The following is a 21,956-nucleotide window of genomic DNA, read 5'->3' as shown; positions in this document are numbered from 1 at the left end:
AACTGAGGCTCAGAGAGGGGAAGTGACTTTTTGAAAACCACACATCCTTTATTAAGGAACCAGGACTGGTTTCTTAGCCTCTCACCACCTCAGATCAGAGCTTCTTCGTATCCCACCTAAAATGTAAAGACAGAATCTGCTTCAGACTACATTGTTTTCCAGAAAGAAATGAGACTTTGCCAAACTCTGGGGGAATTTTTCAAGCTTTGAATATATCTTGTTTACTTTTAAATGAGTCCTAGTTTGTAGACGTATCAGTGCCTGAACATAGACATCCACAGAAGCACCTACACCAATGATTGAGGGAGGGGGTGTTGAGCAGACAGTATGCGTGCCTTGGGAGAGGGAAAGGGAGGTGGGAATGTGGGAAAATTGCACTCTGGACTCCCTGAGAGGTGGTGTGAAGAGGGCAGCACTAATGGATAGGGAATAAGGCAGGTTAGAGGCACTGGTGCTGGGGGTGCTGAGGGAAGGGGACCAGGGATGCCATGAAGGCCAAGATCTAGGGGTTAGACCCAGCCAGGAGAAAGGAAAGGCTTTTTCTTGAAGAGCTCAAAGTATCTGCCTTGGGCAAACAAGATGGAAACTCACAACCTCACAAGCTCTTCAATCACCCATCTCTGGGGGAGTCCACGCCATAACCCATCCATGCCAACCTCTGTGCTTGAACATCTCCAGTGACGAGGGAATGTGCTCCTAAGTTCTATCCCCTTAGACCTCTAGTAGGTAAAATCCATTCTCCTACTGATGAGTGGAGAGATATTCCTGAGAATGAGCAGAAATCTCTCCTTATAATGTTTCTCTGTGGCTCTTAGTTTTTGTTCTTTTTCACCTGACATTTATACCTGTATCACTAGGCAGGTTACGTCTTTCTACAAGTCACCAACAATAGTTTGGGACAGAATAAATCCAAGAACAAAGCTTAAGCCCCATGGCACACTATCAGGGTACAGAATTTGCCAAGCACATTCTGCAAAGTTTGCAAAATGAAGATGGGGCCTGATTGGAGAAGCTGGGGAATGAATCCATGTGCCCCTTGCATGGCCTTCTGTTCCAACCTGTGATGGACAGGCAACCCTCCTCAGGAAGTGCAGTGTTCTTGCCCAGGGTATTATAATAGGGGGCAAGAGAGAGATTCACCCCACCAAGTTACTTGCTCAATGTGCCAAGGAGCTGTCAGCCCAGGGAGGGTACAGCCACTGCCTTGTTCTGCCCTGAGATGCCACAGGGTGTGTGCCTAACTTTGACACCCCCATGGGTTGCCTGCCCCTACACCAGCCTGTGTACCACTGGGGATCTCTCTACCAGATAGACCCTAATCCTTTGGGAGTAGCTATGTAGCCAATTGATACTTTGCTAATTGCTCTTTTATTAAAACCATATTTCTACATATTATCAATCTAACATATATATCTCTCCATATAGATTTATATTGATTACCTATTTTCTCCAAGAGCCAGGAGTGATGGTCCCTTTTGTGCAGCACGGAGACACACATTCACATGCAGGTGGCATGATGTAATGAGAGGGTTAAAAGTACCAGCTCTGGAGTCAGAAAGACCTGCATTCAGCTTCTTTGAAACCCCTCGCATTTATAAATCACCAGCTCTCTAAGCTTGAGTTTTCTCATTGTAAAAATGGTAATAACACTCCCTTACTTCATAGTGCGGCTGTGAAAAATCAAATGATCCAAATGAAGGCCTGACAAGTAGCAAACGCTCATCAAAGCTTTACTGTTGTTTTTATTATATATAAATACACTGAGATTTCTGTGAGCTTGCCTGTCTCCCCCTTTAGACTTTGAGTTTCCTGAAGGGAAGGGAACATAGCTGACCTCAGCATCCATCTCTTAGCACAGCAAAGGACAACCCTGTAGCATTGCAGCAGGGATTAGATGGGTCAATATAAGGCACATGATTGAGCAGCGACCTGCATGGAGTAAGTATGTGACAATTGTTGGCTCTTGTTGCTGTGGTCTGCTAAGCCAATATGCATGGCCTTGAAAAGTGGTGTCTAAAGTCCTGAGCATTGCTCCTTGGTGAATATTGGGGGAGCCCAAGGTCCAGGGAGGGTCCCATAGTAGCTGATAGAAGAGCCAAGGACTGGCCCTGGGGTTGGGAGAAAAGGTTTTCCAGCTGGCTCCTTCCCCACCCTGCTGAGTAGAGTTACCAGAACCCAAAAGAGACCTATAATTTTAAGAGAGGGCCAAATGGTAGGAGCTGTGGCCTTGGGTAGGGGAATGCAGCCATGGCTTACTCTGGTTCAGCAGGACTTAAGAAAATAAATGTCTTGGCTTTCCTCTACTTCCACTCTTCTATCTCCTGCTTGTGTTTTTTATTGGCTAAGCCTAGCTGAAACCAGAGAGCAAGAGAGGATGGTGATAGAGCCATAGAAGTCATTCTCCTGGGATTTATAGGAGAGTAGGGATGGGCAGGGTGGGGCAAGGGTGGGTTGAATGGAGAATGTCCAGCCAAGACCCAGGCACTGGCCTCCTCCTGTGCAAGCAGATCTCCTTGATCTTCTAAACCAAGCCACAGAAGCCTATCACATTTTGAACAATTTTTCAGTCCCAGCTCTTTGGGGCTTTAGCTTCCCTATCCATTTTGCCCATCAGTGTCACACTCATACCAGCCAGTCCTTGGTGATGTGTCAAATTTCCATCTTCATCTGACTTTTCCAAACTCAAGTCTCTGGGGAGATCTCTATGTATAGACTCCACCTCTCTTCCTGGAGCAACAAATGGTCAGAATTGGGGCTTTGAGAGCTGCCCTGAGTCATCATCTCTGTCACATCTGATGACAGTTTTTATTAGGACTTTCTGAAAGCTGCTTTCAGTTTCAGGATGTGTGTCCAACCTTTTCTCAGCCATTAGGAACCCTGAGCTGATATGGTCACTTTCCCTCAAGACTTCTGTCACTTACACTTTGCCAACCACCTCCTCCTTGCTGGTCACCATTAGGGCCAGAGAAGCAGGTCCCACTGAGTGTTGAGGTAGTGAGGGAGAGAAGCCAAGAACTTTTTAGATTCATGTCCTTAGTCAAATGAGACTTGGAACAGCCATGTGGCAGGTTAAGCCTTCCATCACTTCTAGAGTTGGTCAGTCCCAGGCCCCTAACTGTGCCCCCTTGCAGTCCCTAAAAACCTGTCTTAATTTCATCCCAGGGCCCAGTACCTGTTCTCACACTCTCTGGTAGCTATTGTGGCCTGCTCCCTCATCTGCCCAAATGCTAGGAACTAGAAATAGTGCCTCTTTGCAGCCCCTCGTCATTGTATGATCCCAACCTACTCCAAATACCCACCATCTATCTACCCAATTACCACTGTGCCCTTCTCAATCTTCTTCAGATGAACTGATCCCTTGGGTGGTAAACAGAATAGTAATCGCCTTCCCCCTCAAAATGTTCATGACTTAATCCCCAGAATCTCTGAATATATTATTTTACATGGCAAAAAAGACTTTGCAGATGTGATTAAATTAAGGTTCTTGAGATGTGAAGATTATCCTGGATTATCCATGTGGGAGTCAATGTAATCACAAGGGTCTTCATAAGAGGGAGGCAGGGGGTCAGATTTAAAGAAGGTGATGTGGTGATAGAAGCAGAGGTTGGAGTGCTGTCATTTCTGGAAGGGGCCATGAGCCAAGGAATGTGGGTATCCCTAGAAAACGGAAAAGGCAAGGAAAGGATTCTCCCTGGAGCCTCTAGAAGGAGCAGAGCCCAGCTGACCCCTTTATTTTAGCCCAGTAAGACCCGTTTTCAGTTTTCTGATTTATGCAACTGTAGGAGAATAAATTTATGTTGTTTTAAGCCATTAAGCTTGTGGTAATTTGTTACAGCAGCAATAGGAAATGAATACAACCTGCTACTCAAGAAGTGTGGTCTACAGCAGGGGTCCCCAACCCCTGGGCCATGGGCCAATACCAGTCTGTGGCCTGTTAGGAAGCAGGCCACACCAGCAGGAGGTGAGTGGAGGCCAGCGAGTATTACTGCCTGAGCTCCGCCTCCTGTCAGATCAGCAGCGGCATTAGATTCTCATAGAAGTGAGAGCCCTATTGTGAACTGCTAAAGTAAGAGATCTAGGTTGTGGACTCCTTATAAGAATCTAATGCCTGGCCGGGTGCAGTGGCTCACGCCTGTAATCTTAGCACTTTGGGAGGCTGAGGCGGGTGGATCACGAGGTCAGGAGTTCAAGACCGGCCTGGCCAACACAGTGAAACCCCATCTCTACTAAAAATACAAAAATTAGCCGGGCATGGTGGCGCACGCCTATAGTCCCAGCTGCTTGGGAGGCTGAGGCAGGAGCATTGCTTGAACCTGGGAGGCAGAGATTGTGGTGAGCCGAGATCATGCCACTGCACTCCAGCCTTGGCAAGAGAGACAGACTCCGTCTCAAAACAAAACAAAAACCAAAAAAAAAAAAAGAAAAGAAAAAGGATTTAATGCCTGATGATGTCACTGTTTCTCATCACTTCCAGATGGGACCAGCTAGTTTTAGGAAAACAAGCTCAGGGCTCCAACTGATTCTACTTTATGGTGGATTCTATGATTATTTCATTATATATTAGAGTGTAATAAAAATAAAGTGCACAATAAATGTGATGCATTTGACTCATCCTGAAACCATCCCCCTGACTGTGAAAAATTTTTCACAAAACTGGTCCTTGGTGCTAAAAAGGTTGGGGACGGCTAGTCTGTGGCATCACCATTACCTAGCAGCTTCTTAGAAATGAAGAACCTTCATCCTCACCCTGGGCCTACTCACCCAGGATCTGTAGTTTAATACCATATCCAGGTGATTCCAATGCATATTAATTGGTATGCTTTAGTCTTCCCCAGGACCCCTACCTGCAGTTATTTAGCTCCAATTTGAACCAATTCAAATTAGAAAGGATCCAGTCCAATGAAAGAAATAAGTTTGATATGAGAAGAAAAAATGACCACCCCCTCTATCTTTTTTTTTCCTCACCTCACTTTTATCTAAGTATAGCTAATAAAGGACCAGATTTTTAAAAATTATTTTTAAAAATTTACTTATGTCTTTAATGCCTTATTATTTTTCCCTGGTGCTGAGGTTAGGGTAGAAGTAAATTTTAGATTCTGAAGCTGTTACCATAAGCCAATCGTTGTCCTATCCCCATCACATTTGTTGGGGACTCCCTGCATTACTGGCCCTGAATAACCACTGAGTGAGAGGTAGGGGTATTTCACAGGGGTGATAAAGTAGGATGTGTCTCAACGGTGGAAATTTGATTTGCATGCTGCTCAACCAGAATCAGCATAAACTCTGACCCTTGCTCTGGCCATGACCTGGGTAGGCAGATGGATCCAGATTTATCAATGGCTCTGAAAAAAAAGGAAAACCCCACACACTATGGGTCGCCAGCACTGACCACCAGATGAACAGGAACCCCTGATGCATATGCTCTCATAATATATCCTTCTGTGTGAAATACTACAAATTTCTCCCAAGACAAGAAGTTGTTACATTCATTTTTTGGCAAGTAAAAGAGGCAATAATCCCACAAAGTCTAGGAAAAGGGATATGTCTTTTGGATTGCAACCCCTTAAATGGACTCCTCAAGTGATTTGGGGTACTCTTCCTGCTGCCCCATTAATGGGGGCATCTGGTTCTAGACCCAGCCCCTCCTAATTTGATTTCCATTTGCTGTTGAGCTTGAAACTCCTATTCTGGAATTGCCAGAATATCCTGAATTCTTCACAAAGGTCTTCTTGAGGGGGAAGCATTAGTAGAGCTCCTTAGAGAGCCATGAGTCCTTCTCTCCTTAAGGTCTTGATCCAAGAGAGTCTTGTTGACTGTCAGCCAGTATCACACTGGTTACCTCCTGGAGCCTGTGTGGGAAAGAGCATCTTAGTGCTTTGAGGGAGACTTTGGGTTGAAACAGGTTTCCAGGATAATTAACACCAATTGAGAACACAGACAAAACTTCTTGTCTTCCAAATTTGAAACCCACATTAGCTAATTAATTCTAATTAGAGGCTGACAGTTCCATGTGGCACAGTGAGCATGTAATAGGCAGATGTTTTTGTGTGTGTCTTGACAAATTAATGAAGATGGGTTGGGGGATTTCTTTACAGTCCCATGGGCCAGCTAGGTGCTAGAACATACCTTTTCTTGGGAAAGGGTTTTGGTTTTGGGGAAGCTTACATGGTGCCCCCAGAGGAAGCCCATCTATTGATAATAATGCCTTTATGTATTCTAGAAACACATAGTGAGCACCTACATTGGCTAAGAATTGGTCGAAGTAATGAAGGAGACACTACTTTTACTATGTGGAATCTCAAAGTCTAGTTGGGAGGCAAAAATAAACCAAGAGGATCTGGTGGCATCCTAGCCAAAGCAGTAAGATAAGAAAAATACAAAAGGAGATACAAATATTAGAAAGGAAGATCCAAAATGCCACGGTTTGTTTGATTCCATTTATATGACATCTTGGAAAAGGCAAAATTATAATAATGGAGGACAGATCAGGGCTTGCCAGGGTTTGGGGATGGGAAGAGGCATTGAGTAAAAAAGGGCAGCACAAAGGAATTGTTTGGAATTGTTCTGCATCCTTATTGCGGTGGTGGTTATACAAATGTGTGTATGTGTTGAAACTCATAGAACCATATGCCAATTTTCCTGCATGTTATTTTAAAAAATGAAAGAAGAAAAAATGGATTACAGCTTATGTATGTACCAACATCTATGCATCTCAGTGTTGAATAAAAACCCACAAATTTATTTCACGTTGTGTGAATTTTCAGACAATTTTGAAAAACATGTCTTTAAAAAGTAATCCTTAGCTCAGTTTGTATACATACGTATTTTTATAACATGAAGATCTTTTGCATTAATGCATAAACTAGTTGAAATAAACAAGGAAAGAATTGTAAACTTTAACTCATATAAAAATAACATGAAAGTGTTAAATTTGGGTTTATAGGAGATATGGAGAGAATCCTCATGGCATTTGAGACTCTAATTCTACTTTTTCCTGAGCCTTTGGGTTTAGTGAGATGCCTCAATATCCTCATGATAAATTTACCGTACTTGTTTAGCCTAAAAAATACCATGATTTATAAGTGACATGTCTGTCTATATCAAAAATTCAAGAGACCCAGCTAAAAGTAGTTGATGCTAATAAGAGTGTTCAGTAAGGTAGTGGGATGTAAGATGAACATGAAGAAAAACAGGATTTCTATTGATTAGAAATATGTAATTAGAAAATATATAAAAGGATCCCATTTCTAATAGCAATAACAACAATATAAAACTCTTGGTAATTAACTAGAAATAGTCCAGATTTATATGAAAGCAAATACAATACTGAAGGCCGTGAAGAATGGCTGGAATCAATGAAGAGACATATCGTGGTCCTGGATGGGAAAAGTCAATCAAAAGTGTAAAGATGTCAGTCCTTCCCAAATTTATGAGTAAGCTCAAAGCAATCTCAGTGAAAATTTGCATGAGCAAAAGCATGGGGGATGTGAAAGCTGATTCCTCAGAACGTAAGCAATCTAGGCGGACTGACTGAAGTGTTGGTGGTGAGAGTATGAGGTGTTCTCCTGGGACCAGACTATGAAGAGCCTAGGCTGCTAGACTAAGGACCATGCCCTTCATCTGACAGCCCGTAAGAAGCTCTCAAAGATTTCAGTTCAGGATCCAATAAGATCAGAACTGTGTGTGAGAAATAGATCTTGGCTGATGTGTAGGATTGAAGGAAAGGGTGAGACCCAAGGCAGGGGCCCTGACCAGGAGGCTGCTAACTGGAATGGCCTGAAATGACTGCCATGCTGCGTGATCCAAAGGAGTTTCCCAGTGAATGTAACACTCTCCCCTCCCCTACACCCCACTCCCCTGCTCTTCCTTTCTCTCCCCTTCCCTCCTCCTATGAAGCAAAAGCCCAGTGGAGAAATGAACTAGCAGAGTTGCCCTGAGAGAGGGTGAGATACTTTCTGCCAATCTGGGGTCATTGGGGAGGGTTATCTTAAGGAAGATGCCAAGGTTTGGAATCCGGAAGCCTGGGTGGACAATGATGATGATAAATGCTACTTCAAATATTTATTTATTTATTTATTTGTTTATTTAAGACAGAGTCTCACTCTGTCACCCAGGCTGGGATTACAGGCACACGCCACCACACCAGGCTAGTTTTTTTATTTTATTTTATTTTATTTTTAGTAGAGATGGGGTTTCACCATGTTGGTCAGGCTGGTTTCGAACTTCTGATCTCAATTTATCCACTTGCCTCAGCCTCCCAAAGTACTGGGATTACAGGCGTGAGCCACCACGCCCAGCCTAAATGCTACTTTTTATTTAGCATCCACTATCTGCAAGACAGGAACTAGCACTATCCCATTTTTTAATTTTTAAAAAATTTTTTAAAATGTATTTTTATTTTTACTTACTTATTTATTTATTTATTTATTTATTTATTTTTATTTTTTTTTTTTTTAAAGAGGAAACAAAGAGGTTAAGTGTTCAGAAAGCTGAGGCGGGACCTAACCTGGTCACTGGTCACATCACCGACATCCCAGCACCTGGCACAGAGTTCAGCAAATGTTTGCTGTTCACCAGATGTTGCTTCTCTGGGAATTTCCTTGCTGTGGGTTTGGCTGATGCCTTATCTTTGTCGGTAAATCCCTTTTCCTTTCATAAATAAGTCACCATTTTGCAAGGAGGGGAAGAGAAGCGTTGAGCAGGAAGGGTGGGGAGGTAGGAGCAGAAAAGAAGGGGCTGAGTAATGGAACTAGAGGTGTTTCTATAAATTAGGAACCACCCAGCTTGCCACTGACTCAGGCATCTTTATCAATTTGCTCCTCCATGCCATGCCAGCCTAGCGCAATAAAGCTTCCTGTCCATTTCAGGCTTAATCACACGGAACGTAAATCCCTCAGCAGAGAGGCAGCTGCGAGGGATGGGGCATGATCCACAGGGCTGTTCATTTTCATCTTCTGGCACGTAATGAAATCAGGAATGTACGTCTGCTCACCAGGGCTGCTTTGCTCCAAATTGTTAAGTAAGCATCCCTGCTTTAGCCTCATTAGACTCCCGAGGCCGCTGATGAAGGGGGATGGAAACCAGCATTTATTGAATGATTCTGGTGTGCTAGATACTTTCTACGTGATTCACTCCTCTAAAAAGCCCCGTGACATGGGCACTATTATCCTCATTTTACAGCTAAGGAAACTGAGCTCAGAAAGGTCAGTGGCCCAAGATCACAGACGGACAAAACAAGTAGGGGATCATGAAATGACATATCTGTGCAATTTCAAATACTATAGCCCAAGCCTTTTTTTTTTTGCAGTTCTTAGATATAAAATAACTTTTATATAATTTTGGGGGGATTTCTGGGAGAAGTTTGAGGGAACTGAAGGTTACTCCTTTTCGTAATTCATTTTGGTTGTGCCAATTTAATTAACATTCACTGAGAGTCTGATCCACTGTGGCTCTGATTTTTAGGCATAACTTGTGTGTCCACTATTCATGCTAAATAGAGATAGTAGTCCTGTCCTCTGCTTCTGCTCCTTTTTCTTCTTAGTTTTTAGGTATCCTGGTTTGTGTTCTAGTTCATAATATCTTCATTCTTATTTTGGAAACTACATTTAGTTCCTCTTCTACTACCCCTTGTCCTGCCTCATCCAATTCTTATTTTGCCCCTTGTACTATTCAGGGACACCTGCGGCTCCAGGTCAGAGATGCCCTGCTAGTCCTGCCTCTACAGGACTCAACCCATCAGTTTAGTTCCTAGCTTGTCCTTCTGGTGAGAATTGAGCACACTATACTGTGGATATAAAGACAAGTAAGTTGTCATTCATGCCCTGGATGAACATGGAACCTAACTGGGCGGTAAATACACACCTGAATAATTAAAAAATAAGCTATAATTAAACAAATGCTAGAGTAAAGTGCATACAGAAATTTTAGGAAGTTGGTGGGTAGGGGAGTAAATAATAATGTGCTGTTCCTTAAGTCATAATAAATTTCAAAATATCTGTTAACATCTATTTCTTCTATTCCCATTACTACGTGAATTCTTAGTTCCTGACAAATGAAGTAGTTGAAACAGTAACATTATTTTGATATTTTTATTTATTGTTTATTCAGTCTGGGTCAACATCATAGAATGCTGAATCAGCAGGCAATTCCACAATAATCTGCTTGAGTACAAGAATTTGAATATGATATGTAGGGATAGCAGGATACCAATATGGGGAGTGGGTTTGGGTAGCCCCCCCCCATACCCTTAAGTGAATAAAGGGCTAGGCTGGAAAGTTATGAATGTGGAATGGATGGTTTGAGAACTCCAGACCTGGGGCAGGTCAACACTGACCTCTTAGGAGGGAGGAGTTTAGGTGGGATAACATTTTGACATCCCCTTTGGACAGGAACTCTATGGATTAAGTGGGAAAGCTAGAGAGGGAGAAAGAAGTGGTTGTTCAAATAACATAGGTGGGACTTCCAGATTCAGGTGGCATCTGGCTGTGGCACTTGGGTTCCCTTTACTCCTCACCCATGGCACTTCTCATGAAGACACAGAAACCACTGCTACTTTTCGATAACATGGATTCTGGGCCTTGGGTGGAATTTTTACTTAGTAAAGCAAGGATGACACTCTTGGGAAAAGAACAGAAGATACATGATAGATTTTCAGTTATTACTCCTGTCTACTTCCTGCCTTAAAGGCAGTGTCTCCACTGAACAAAAGGAGAGAAACTTGCACTTACTACACAGAAGCTGTGTCTGAGGCCATTTAACCTCCAGCACTCCCTATTATCACTTCTATTGATTTACCGTTTGTGGGACTAATTTTAACTTTCTAGAAATTAAAAAAGCAGGAAGGGATCATGGCAGATGAAAACAGGATATGGATCTTTGCGTATGTGTCTTAGTCTGTTTGTGCTGCTAAAACAAAATGCCATAGACTAGGTAATTTATAAGGAAAATAAATGGATTTTTTTCATGGTTATGAGGATCTGGAAGTCTAATATCAAGGCACTGACATCTGGTGTCTGGTGACGGCTGCTCTCTGCTTCCAGGATGGCTCCTTCTTGCTGCATCTTCCAGATGGGATGGACACTGTGTCCTCACATGGCAGAAGAGTGGAAGAGAAAACACCCACTCCCTCAAGCCCTTTTAAAATGCCGTAATCCCATGCATGAAGGTTTTGCTTTCATGACTTAATCACCTTTTAAAGGCCTGACCTGTTAACACTATCATTTGGGTGATTAAGTTTCAACATGAATTTTGGGGTGCACATTCAGGCCATACCAATACCAGACTGTGAAATCAATGAAATTGACTGTGAAATCTATGAAAGAGTAGAGCTAGAGAGACCTGTGAGACAGTTATATGCTGGTGAATGTAAATGTCCATGCATTGCTTTTCCCAAAGCAGAGACGGCTGCATACAATTATCCCAGAATATTCCCTCCACATGTTCCGAAGTCAGCCCATTCTGGTCTAGAATATACATGAGAAAAAGGACCATACCACTAGGAATTTGGAATCTGTGCATATTAATCAGCCCTCAGCTTAAGGTCTAGATGTGGATTCTAATTATAATCATGTAGTTAATAACAAGGACCAAAGAAGATCCATCCAAACTATGTACTGGCAACATGCCTGACCAGCTTTCTCCTTTATCAAGCATGAATAATAGGAAAAACAAAACAAGAGACCTTGAAGATTTTTCTGAGACATAAAAAGGAGAATACTAGATTCAGAGGAAAAATGTCTTGAAAAAATATAAAATAGTTAATAAAGGCATTTACTGGCATGCATCTTTTTGTGATCTCAGTAAATTTGAACTCTGAGATACAAGAAATGACAGATGACATAGTAAGATTAAAAGAGTTGCTAAGATGCAAGCAGAGATTGAGATAAAGATTGTAAATACCTATAAAATCCAATAGCTTAATAAAACTTGTATTGGGATTAGAAGCAGTAAAAAAAATAAATAATATTGCAGAAAATGGAATTGGTGTTAAGGAAGATACAGTTAAGAAGATCTCCTGGAATATAGAGAAAAAGCCCAGGGAAAGAAGGCAGTTATCAATGGGGAGTATATATGGAGGACAGAGAATGGAAATTCTGGGCTGTAGGGACAAAAGATGGAAGCAGCATCACTGCGCCCAGGGGCAGGGATCACCGAGTAGAAACTGGAAAAAGAGGGAACCTTGTCCAGCCCAAGTTGGAGTCACAGAAGGGATGCAGTCAAGGCAAGGAAGAGGGGGCAATACCCTTCTTCTCGCTTTCCACACTGCAAACTTCTGCCAGTCTCTATCGCTGGCCAAACCTATCCTGAAGGGAGCGGATGAGGGAACCTGGAAAATGCAGCCTGTATGGGTCAGCCCTATTGTGATACCAAATGAGCAAAGGAAAGGCCAGGGATGGGCATGAGGGCAAAAACAGGTGAAGGACTGGTCTATACACGTTAGAAGACACCTTTTAAAACAAAAAGCTGCCTGAGTCAAAAGTTGATTTGACTGATACAAATTAAATATATCAGTTAAATATGTGAAGGCCAAACATGACAGTAAATGGATTAAATTCCTCCATTAAAAGAAAATCTGTCTTAGATTTGGTTTAGAATCCACCAAAGCCAATTATAGCTATTTGTCAAAGCTTCACCTAAAAGAGGGAGAGAAAAATGCTAAAAATAAAAACTGAGACTAGGAGTGACAATATTAACATCAGTAAAAAAGTATAGTACAAGGTAAGCACGATTATTAAGATAGAAGTCGTTTTATGCCAATGAAAGATAAAATTCACATGAATGCTATGATGCTAATTTCCATTTATCTCAGTGATTCTCAACTAAGTTGGTAAAAGATGCCCCAAAGATCATATCAGAGTCTGAGAAGTCATTTTATAAAAACTCACATACACACATATTCCGATATTCAGAGGGAGGGGGCGAGTAATCCCATTTCCACTGACCCAGAATTACTATTGATGGGCATACATTGCAGCCTTCAGATGTTGAGGCAACAAACCAACCAACCAACCAATAAAACCCTAAACAAACCCAAAACAAAACGAAACAAAAAACCAAGAAACCATCATGTAGCGTTTGGTTTAAAAAAAATATGTATGATTAGTAATATTGACTTTGATTTAATAGATTTGGATTAAATTTTGTGTTCTGAAAATGGCAAGAAAATTTTCATTGTTTTTGTGCAATAAAACATGGAACATTTATCACAATTAACCTATACTAGTTTATAAAGAAAATTGATGATCAGGATATTAAAAATGATTCTGGATAAATTCTCTGATAAGAATGAAATAAAATTAAAATTAGTATAATTTTATAAAGTGTCAGCGAAAAATTCCAAACATCAGTTGGCTGTTAATATGTGGCTTTATTTCTGGATTCTCTATGCTGTCCCATTGGTTTATGGGTCCAGTTTTATACCAATACCATGCTGTTTTCGTTATTATGTTTTTGAATGCTGTTGGATTTGATTGGCTAATGTTTTGTTGAGGATTTTTGCATCTCTGTGCATTAGGGATATTGGCCTGTAGTTTTCTCTTTTACATGTGTTCTTATCTGGTTTTAATATAAGGGTAATGCTGGCCTTGTAGAATGAATTAGGGAGAATTCCCTCCTCTTAGATTTTTGGGAGTAATTTCAGAAGGATTGGTATTAGCTTATATTTGTAAGTTTTGTAGAATTCAGCTGTGAATGCATCTGGTCCTGGGCTTTTCTCTGTTGGGAGAGTTTTTATTACTGATTCAAACTCACTACTCATTTTTGGCCAATTTAAGTTTTCTAGTTCTTCCTGATTCAATCTTGGTTGGTTGTGTGTTTCCAGGAATTTATCCATTTCCTCTAGGTTTTTCAGTTTGTTAGCATATAGTTGTTCATAATCATCTTTTGTTTTTCTGTAGCATCAGTTGTAATGTCTCCTTTTTAATTTCTGATTTTGTTGATTTAAGTCTTCCCTTTTCTTGTTTAGTCTAGCTAGTGGTTTATTGACTTTGTTTATCTTTTCAAAGAATTGACTTTTTTCTTTTATTGACTTTTGTATTTTTTTAGTCTCTATTTCATTTAGTTCACTCTAATCTTTACTATTTTTCTGCTAATTTGGGGTTTTGTTTTTTTCCTTTTTTAGTTTCTTTAGGTACATTGTTAGACTGTTAATTTATAATATTTCCACATTTTGATGTAGGTGTTTATTGATATAAACTTCCCTTTTAGCACTGCTTTTGCTATATCCCACAGGTTTTGGTATGTCGTATTCCCATTTTAATTTGTTTCAAGAAATTTTTTGATTTTCATCTTAATTTCTTTGTTGATGTAATAGTCATTCAGGAGCATTTTTTAAATGTATTTGTATAGTTTCCAGAGTTCTTCCTGGTATTGATTTCTTGTTTTATTCTATTGAGGTCTAAGAAGATACTTAATATAATTTTGATTTTTAAAAATAATTTGTTGAGACTTGCTTTGTAGTTTAACATATGGTCTATCCTGGAGAATATTCTATGTGCTGATGAAAAAATGCATATTCTGTGGTTGTATAGAATGATCTGTAAATGTTAGGTCCATTTGGTCTAAAGTCCAGTTTAAATCCAATGTTCTTTGTTGATTTTATGTCTCGATAATCTGCTCAATGCTGAGAGTGGAATGTCGAAGTTCCCCACCACTACTGCATTGAATCTCTCTCTCTCTTTGGACCTAGTAATATTTGCTTTATGCATCTGGATGCTCTAGTATTGAGTGCATATATATTTAGAATTGCTATATCCTCTTGCTGGGTTGATCTTTTTATGTTTATGTAATAATGTTCTTTGTGTGTGTGTGGTTTTTTTTTTTTTTTTTTTTTTTTTACTGTTTTTGAGTTAAAGTCTGTTTTATGTGATAGAAGTACAACTATTCCTGCTCATTTTTGGTTTCCATCTGCATGGAATATCTTTTTCCATCATTTTACTTCCAGTCTATGTGTCTTTACTAATAATTTGAGTTTCTTATAAGAAGCAAATAATTCGATCATGTTTTTAAAAGACTCTATTCAGCTATTCTCTCTTTTAGTTTTTTTTCATTTTATAAACACTTGGTTTTATTGAACAGAAGCAGTTGAAAGTGGACTCCAGTGGAAAGTGTACTGGCATAATTTAGTGGCCAGTGCCCAGCCCCACCTGGACAGCTCTTCTAGAACAGAGAGCTCTGGGCAAGGGCTTGACTACTCCTTTGGAAAACAGAAGGTATGTGGAAATAGTTTAAGACATGTCAAGCATATGTGTTTGTAACTGCTCATTCATTATTGTGGTCATCTGTCAGTTGCACATAGAGGCAATAAATGCACTTATTTGGAAAGGAGGGGGACAGTTTTTTATAGTCAAGAGTTTACGTGTGGCATTCAGCATGTACCACATTCAGCTACATAAGCTTTCATAACACAATTGTCCATCGCCTGTGGAGGGTGTGGGGGCAGGGGGCTGGGAGTGCCCTCTCTTGCTAACATATTGCTAACAGAAATTCCTGTTTGAAGAAGGAGGCCCCATCATCTAAGCAGTTTCTTCTTACATAAAGAGAGAAAAAGTGAAAATTGCATTACTCCGATCCTTGAGCTCTGGGCCCCTTCTGAGTTTCTTTGGCTGCTCCTGACATTCCTTTCTCCCCACCTTACTTCCCCTTGGTGGCCTTGTCTTCTGTGGCTTTCTCTGGAGGCCTGCTGTCTTTTTGGTCCGAGCTGGAGGATTTTTCAGCCTTTTCCGCCTTAGGTTTGCTTGGGTCCCTTGAGAGGGTCTTGTCATCCTCATTGGTTTTGGCCTCTGTCTTGGGTTTCTCCTCAGGTTTCTTGGCCTCAGTGGCCTTCTCCTCCTTGGTGTCTTTTTTCTGTGGTGCTGCCGCTGCCTCCTCCTTCTCTGCTGGTTTGGTGGGTCCCTTGGCTTTGGCATCATCTGGTTCCTTCTTGGCCACTTGTCATCTCTTTGGGTTTAGCATCTTCCTTCACCTCCACGTTGGCAGGAGCCTCCTTCTCTGGGGTGGCTGCTTTTTTCTTATCTTCAGCCTCTTCCTTCTTGGCTTCAACTTTGGATTCTTTGGGCTTTTTGACGGCAGGTTCCTTCTTCTCCTCCACCTTGGGCTTTGGAGCTTCCTCCTTGGGTGCCTCCTCTTTCTTGCTGTCCTCCTTCTCCTCCGTTTTTGGCATGGCGGGAGCTTTCTCTTCCTCTGCCTTCTTTGGGGGATCTTTGACTTTCACCTCCTAGGGCTTCTTTTCCTCCTTCACTGGGGACTTCACCTCTTCCTTCCTTGGGATCTCCTTCTCAGGGGCCTTGGCATCCTCCTTCAGGGGAGACTTTGCCTTCTCTGGGGACCTGACCTCCTCCTTGACAGGGCTTTTGGCCTTTTTGGGGGATTTGTCTGCAGGGGACCTTGCTTCCTCCTTGGCTGGAGTCTTGGCTTCTGGAGACTTCACATCAAGAGTCTTGGCTTTCTCTGGAGATTTTGCTTCCTCCTTCACTGGAGACTTGGCCTTCTCGGGAGACTTGACTTCAGCTGGAGATTTTGCCTCTTCTTCTCTGGGGACTTCACTTCCTCCTTTGCTGGGGACTTGACCTCAGCTGGAGACTTTGCTTCTTCCTTCAACTGGGGACTTGGCCGCAGCCAGTGACTTTGCTTCTTCCTTCACTGGGGACTTGGGCTTCTCTGGAGACTTGGCCTCAGCTGGTGATTTTGCCTCTTCCTTTGCTGGGGACTTGGCCTTCTCGGGGAACTTGACCTTGGCTGGGGATTTTGCTTCCTCTTTCTCTGGTGACTTGGCCTCAGCCGGTGACTTTGCCTCTTCCTTCCCTGGGGACTTGGCTTCCTTCTCTGGGGATGTGGCCTCTTCTGCTGGGGGAGACTTTGCTGCTTCTTCTCCCGCTTCTGCCCCCTCCTCTTCCTTCTTCCTCCTTGCCCTCCTCCTCTCTGGCCTCTTTCTCTTCTTCTTCAGTCACTTCTTCAGTCACTTGGACCTCCTCCATCTGTTCCTCCACAATCACAGTTTCTTTCTCCGACTTCTTCACCACTTTGATCTTCTCTTCGCTTTTGACCTTTATGTGAGTGGACACGGAGGGAATTTGGGGGAGTCCTTCTGGAAGCGAGAAAGGAATTGGGCCAAAGCTAGTCCAACACTCTTTGCCTTCCAAGTTTTCTGTAAGTGGCTATCTCCATATCCAAAGCCATCTTGACATTGAGCAGGTCCTGGTATTCTCGCAGCTGGGCTATCATCTCCCACTTGGTGGTCCTCAGCTCAGCGTCCAGCTGCTGAATGGCTTCCTGGTAGGAGGCAATGTTGGCCTGATGACGGTCCTCCAGCTCAGAGCGCTGCCTCTCCAGTGAGTCCTTGGTGCTTTTCAGTGCCTCCAGCTCTGTGGTCCCGGCCTGCAGCTGACACCGGTACTCAGTTATCTCCTCCCACTCTGAGCGCATGGCATCTATGTTCACTTTCGCTGCCTCTGACAGTCCAGCCTCACTCGGAACCACTCCTTGGACTGCAGTGTGCTCTGCACCACGTGGCCTTCAAGCTGCACGCTGTGCTGATCTCGCGCAGCGCCGATGTCACATCGCACTTGAGGGCGTTGCACGCCTCAGCCTGCTCCTGCGCGCGCTGCAGCCCTGGATCTGGCCGAGCAGCTCACCCACCTGCTCCTCCTGGTAGTGGCGCCACAGGTAGCCGCACTCCTCCTGCAGCGCCTGCGCCGCCTTCTGCAGTTCCACGCGCACCGCCTCGGCCTCCTGCGTGCAGAGCGTGAGCGCGCGGGCAGCCGCCTCGGCCTCCTTGCGCTGCCAGACCTCGGTGGGTGTCGAGGCGCTGGCGCACGTGCGTGATGTCCTCGAGCAGGCGTTCCTGTTCCAGGTGCAGCCGACTGTGCGCCGAGCCCAGGCGCAGCATCGCACCGCGCATCTCGTGGACCTCGTGGCCCGCCTGTTGCTGCTGCAGGGCCGCCGCCTTGCCCTCCAGGCTGCGGTTGTGCGCCTCCAGCTGCAGCTCCTTGTAGATGTAGCCCACGAAGCTGTCCTTCAGCGCCTGCAGCTGCTCCTCCCCACTGCTCGCTGTAGCCACCGCCACCACGCATCCCTTTGGCTGGTTGCTCAGCGTGCCCAGCGAGTCGGTGAGCGGCTGGGAGAGGCGGACACGGAGCTCACGGACGTCTGCGTCCACGAGTGGAAGCCGCTGGAGGAGCAGGCGGCTGAGCGCATCCAGCCTGAGCCGCTCTTTCGGGCCAGCGCTTAGTGGAGGCTGCCACCGCCTTGTAATGGCGGGAACAGGGCGCCCAGCAACGCGTCCGCGCTTCAGAAGCTCATCATTGCTGGAGCAGGTACGCGGGGCCGGGATGGGGCGGGAGACACTGCCTCCCTATCTTTTAAGTGGAGAATTTAATCAGTTTACATCCAAAGGTATTGATATTTCAGGCTTTGTTCCTGTCATATTGTTAATTGCTTTCTGGTTCTTTTATATATTGTTTGTTCTTTTCTTTCTCTTTTATTGTTTGATGGGTTTCTGTAGTGGTACGACTTGAGTTTTTTCTTTCTCCGTTTTGTAATAGCTTTTCCAGTGAATTTTATACTTTCATGATGGTAAATGTTGTTTTTTCATTTCCATTTTTAGGACTCTCTTGAGCATTTCTTGTAGGACCAGTCTAGTGCTAATGAATTCCCTCAGCATTTGGTCGTCTGAGAAAAACTTTATTTCTCCTTCATTTATGGAGGATAATTTTGCCGAATGTAGTATTCTTGACAGTTTTTTTTTCTTTTAGCAGTTTGCATATATCATCTTATCTTCTGGTCTGTACGATTTCTGCTGAGAAATCTGTTAGTGTGTTGAAGTTTCCTTTATAGGTGATGAAATGCTTTTCTCTTGTTTTTAGGATTCATTCTTTTTCTTTGACTTAAGACAATCTGACTATAATACACCATGGAGAAGACCTTTTGTGTTGTATTTTCCTGGGAATTGCTGGAAGATTGAGCCTCTTGTATCTAAATGTTTAAATATCTTGCTAGACTTGGGAAGTTTTTGTCTATTATTTAATTAAATAGGTTTTCCAATTCTTTCTCATTTCACCCTTGGGAATACTGACAATTCAAATATTTAATAACTTCGTGTTGTCCCAAATGTCATGAAGGCTTTGCTTATTGTTTTTACTCTTTCTTTCCTTTATTTTTGTCTAACTGGGTTATCTTAAAAGACCTATATTCGAGTTCTAAGATTCTTTCTTCTTCCTGATCTAGTCTATTGTTGGAGCATTCAAATATATTTTGTATTTGGTTCAATAAATTCTTCAGTTCCAGAATTTATATTTAGTTATTTTAAGAAGTAGCTACCTCTTTGGTAAATTTCTTATTTTTATTTTGAATTGCTTTTCTTATTTCCTTGAATTGTTTTTCACAATTCTCTTGTATCACACTGAGCTTCTTTAAAATCAATATTTTGAATTCTCTATATGGAATTTAAAATTTCTTTTTGATTAAGATCTATTGCTGGATAATTATTGTGCTCCAGTGGAGGTGTCATATTTCCCTGCATTTTTATGTTTTCTGTGTCCTTACAATCGATATCTGCATGTCTGGTGTAACAGTCATTTTTTTTTCTATTTTTGATTTACTTTTGTTGGGAGAACTTTTTCCTGAAGCTCTATGTATGGTGTTGAGTGGGTAGGACACATTACTTTGATTCTGGGTGCGTACAGTAATGTAGTCTTGGCATGATTTCTTTGTCTGTAGAGTGTTAGTGGAATCTGTGATTTCCTCAGTGGATTACATTGTGGTTATTAGTGAAGGCTGTGGTAAAGTTGTGATGGAGACTGAGATGGCAATTGGGTCAGTCTTCAGGCCACAGTCATGGCAGCAGTGAGCTGAGTGTGCCTATCTTTGTGACCCATGATTGTGTACGCTGGCACCTGTGTTGGCAGTTACTGGTGGGCTGATTCTTGGGCCTCCAGGTGGCTTACTTGAATGTCAGTAGTGGCAGCAGTGGATCAGATGGGTGAGTGGGTTCCTGGGCCCCTGGGAAGCTGGTGTGGCATGGGCGATTGCAAAAGCTGTACTGGAGCAATTTTCTGGGGCCCAAGTGGTGTGCATATTGATGTCGGCAGTGCTTGTAAATGGCTATGTTGAGCAGTCTTCAGACCCACATGTTATGCTTGCAGGTAAGTGTCAGCTAAGGTGGTAGTGGCTGGGAGTTTAGTCTCAATTTCAGGCCCATGGAAGGAGTGGTCAGGTGCCCAAGGTGGTGGATTAGGTTGGGCAATCACCTGGACTATGTGCTCTATGTCGAGAGGGAGAATGGCATAGTCAGGTTGGATGGGCCTGTGTTTCCCAATGGTGAGAGAGGGCACTAGGCACTGTGAGGGAGGGCATGACAATCCTTAGGCTCCAGGTGGAGTGTTCTGGTGAGGGAAGTAGCAGTTGCACTGAGGATATCCCACTGGAGAAGATGGGGCCAGCAGGTGGAGAATACATATCCCTGCTTCATCCTAGTTCTAATGGGGCTCGCCCCACATCCCTGGCAGTGTTAGTGTGTGCCTAGCTTGCACTCCAGCCCTGGCTGCAGGAGTCCCTGCCCAGATCGTAACCAAGTGCCAGCAGCAACTCACATTTCACTTGTGTCCCAGTCTCAAGTCCCAGCAGTACTTCCTTCCTGGCACTGGCAACTGCAGCCTGCACATTGCTCACTTCTCATCTCGGGCTGTGGGAGTACTCCCAGCTTATGCTGCAGTCTCAGCAGTGACAACCCCATTTTCCTGAGTGCCTCAGTCCTAGTGCTGCTGGGCCCCAGGACAGTGTGCAGAAGCTAAGTTCGAAAGTGATGCCTTGCTATAGTTTCTTAGGTCTCAGAAGAGTATGGGACTCAGTGTGAGCTCCCCCGCCCCACAGCAATTCCATCCAATCATCTCCCAGCAGCTTCTTGTGTCAGTTTCAGAGATTGGGAGGGTGGAGGTGCTCTTATGTGACCAGGATTGCGTGATTGCATGGTGGGGCTGTGCATTGCTGGAAGTCTCTCACTCACTCTTCCCCACATTGAGAAGTTACTCCCGGCTCCCAGCCAATCCTGGCCAAGCGGGCTGCCTTGCTTTCTTCTCCTTTCTCACTTTTGGTGTTTTCTGTCACTTCTCTCTTGAATTCCAGTGTTCTGTCTTGGATAATGTATTCAAAGTGTGATTGTGTATACACTATTTTGGTTCCCCTAAGTGGACGAGGAAAGCATGAAATTCTTCTCATCAGCCATCTTGAAGTCTTTCCTCTGTAAGTTTTAGTATTTCCAATTTAAATGAGAGAACAAAAGGAATGAATTATTAAAGAAGTTCAAAGATAACTCAGATACATTAGAAGGGAAGAAATAGTAAAGATAAAATCAGCAATTAATTATAAAGCAAAAAATAAAATTGGTAAGTAAACCCAAGAGCTGGATTTTGAAAATGACAGTAGAATAAATCAACTTCTGGCAATTATAAATGAGAAAAAGAGAAAGCTAGCATAAATACTTAAAATTAGGACAGAACTAAAAGGAGTCAAACAGATACTGGGCAGATGACGTAGTCTAAGAAAATATCAAAAACAACTTAATTCTCTATGTTTGAAATTTTGTTAAAAGTACATGATTTGGAAAGCAAATATGAATTACCAGAAATTAACAAAGAATTAGATCAATTGAGGTATCTTTATTGAGAAAAAGAGCCTAGGAGGAAACCCACTAAATCCTCTTAGTGTATAGTAGGATTTCTTTTGGATTCAGCCTTACCTTGTTCTATCAGTTACTATGTGACCTTGGGCAGGATACTCACCTCTTTCAGCCTCATTTCCCTCATCTACAAGAAGGGGAAGAGTTATTTCCCTCGCATGGTGTTTTTGTGACAATCGTATTAAATGATGCATGTGAAATGCTTAGCACAGTGCTGGTCCATCACTAGTATGCAATACATGATGGCCATTTACATTGAGCAGAAATTGGAGTAAGTTATCAAGTA

At 42.8% G+C, this 21,956-nt stretch overlaps 1 pseudogene; it reads right to left on the bottom strand.

Annotated features, from left to right (window-relative positions):
- Positions 1-15,312: 15,312 nt before the first annotated feature.
- On the bottom strand, positions 15,313-18,300 carry LOC134735929 (neurofilament heavy polypeptide-like; annotated as a pseudogene).
- Between the last annotated feature and the right edge of the window lie 3,656 nt (positions 18,301-21,956).

The sequence above is a fragment of the Symphalangus syndactylus genome, chromosome 24 (assembly GCF_028878055.3).
Source record: "Symphalangus syndactylus isolate Jambi chromosome 24, NHGRI_mSymSyn1-v2.1_pri, whole genome shotgun sequence".
NCBI classification, from domain to species: Eukaryota; Metazoa; Chordata; class Mammalia; order Primates; family Hylobatidae; genus Symphalangus; species Symphalangus syndactylus.
The sequence above is the reverse complement of the archived record's forward strand: the minus strand, read 5'-3'. Positions and strand labels throughout refer to the sequence as shown.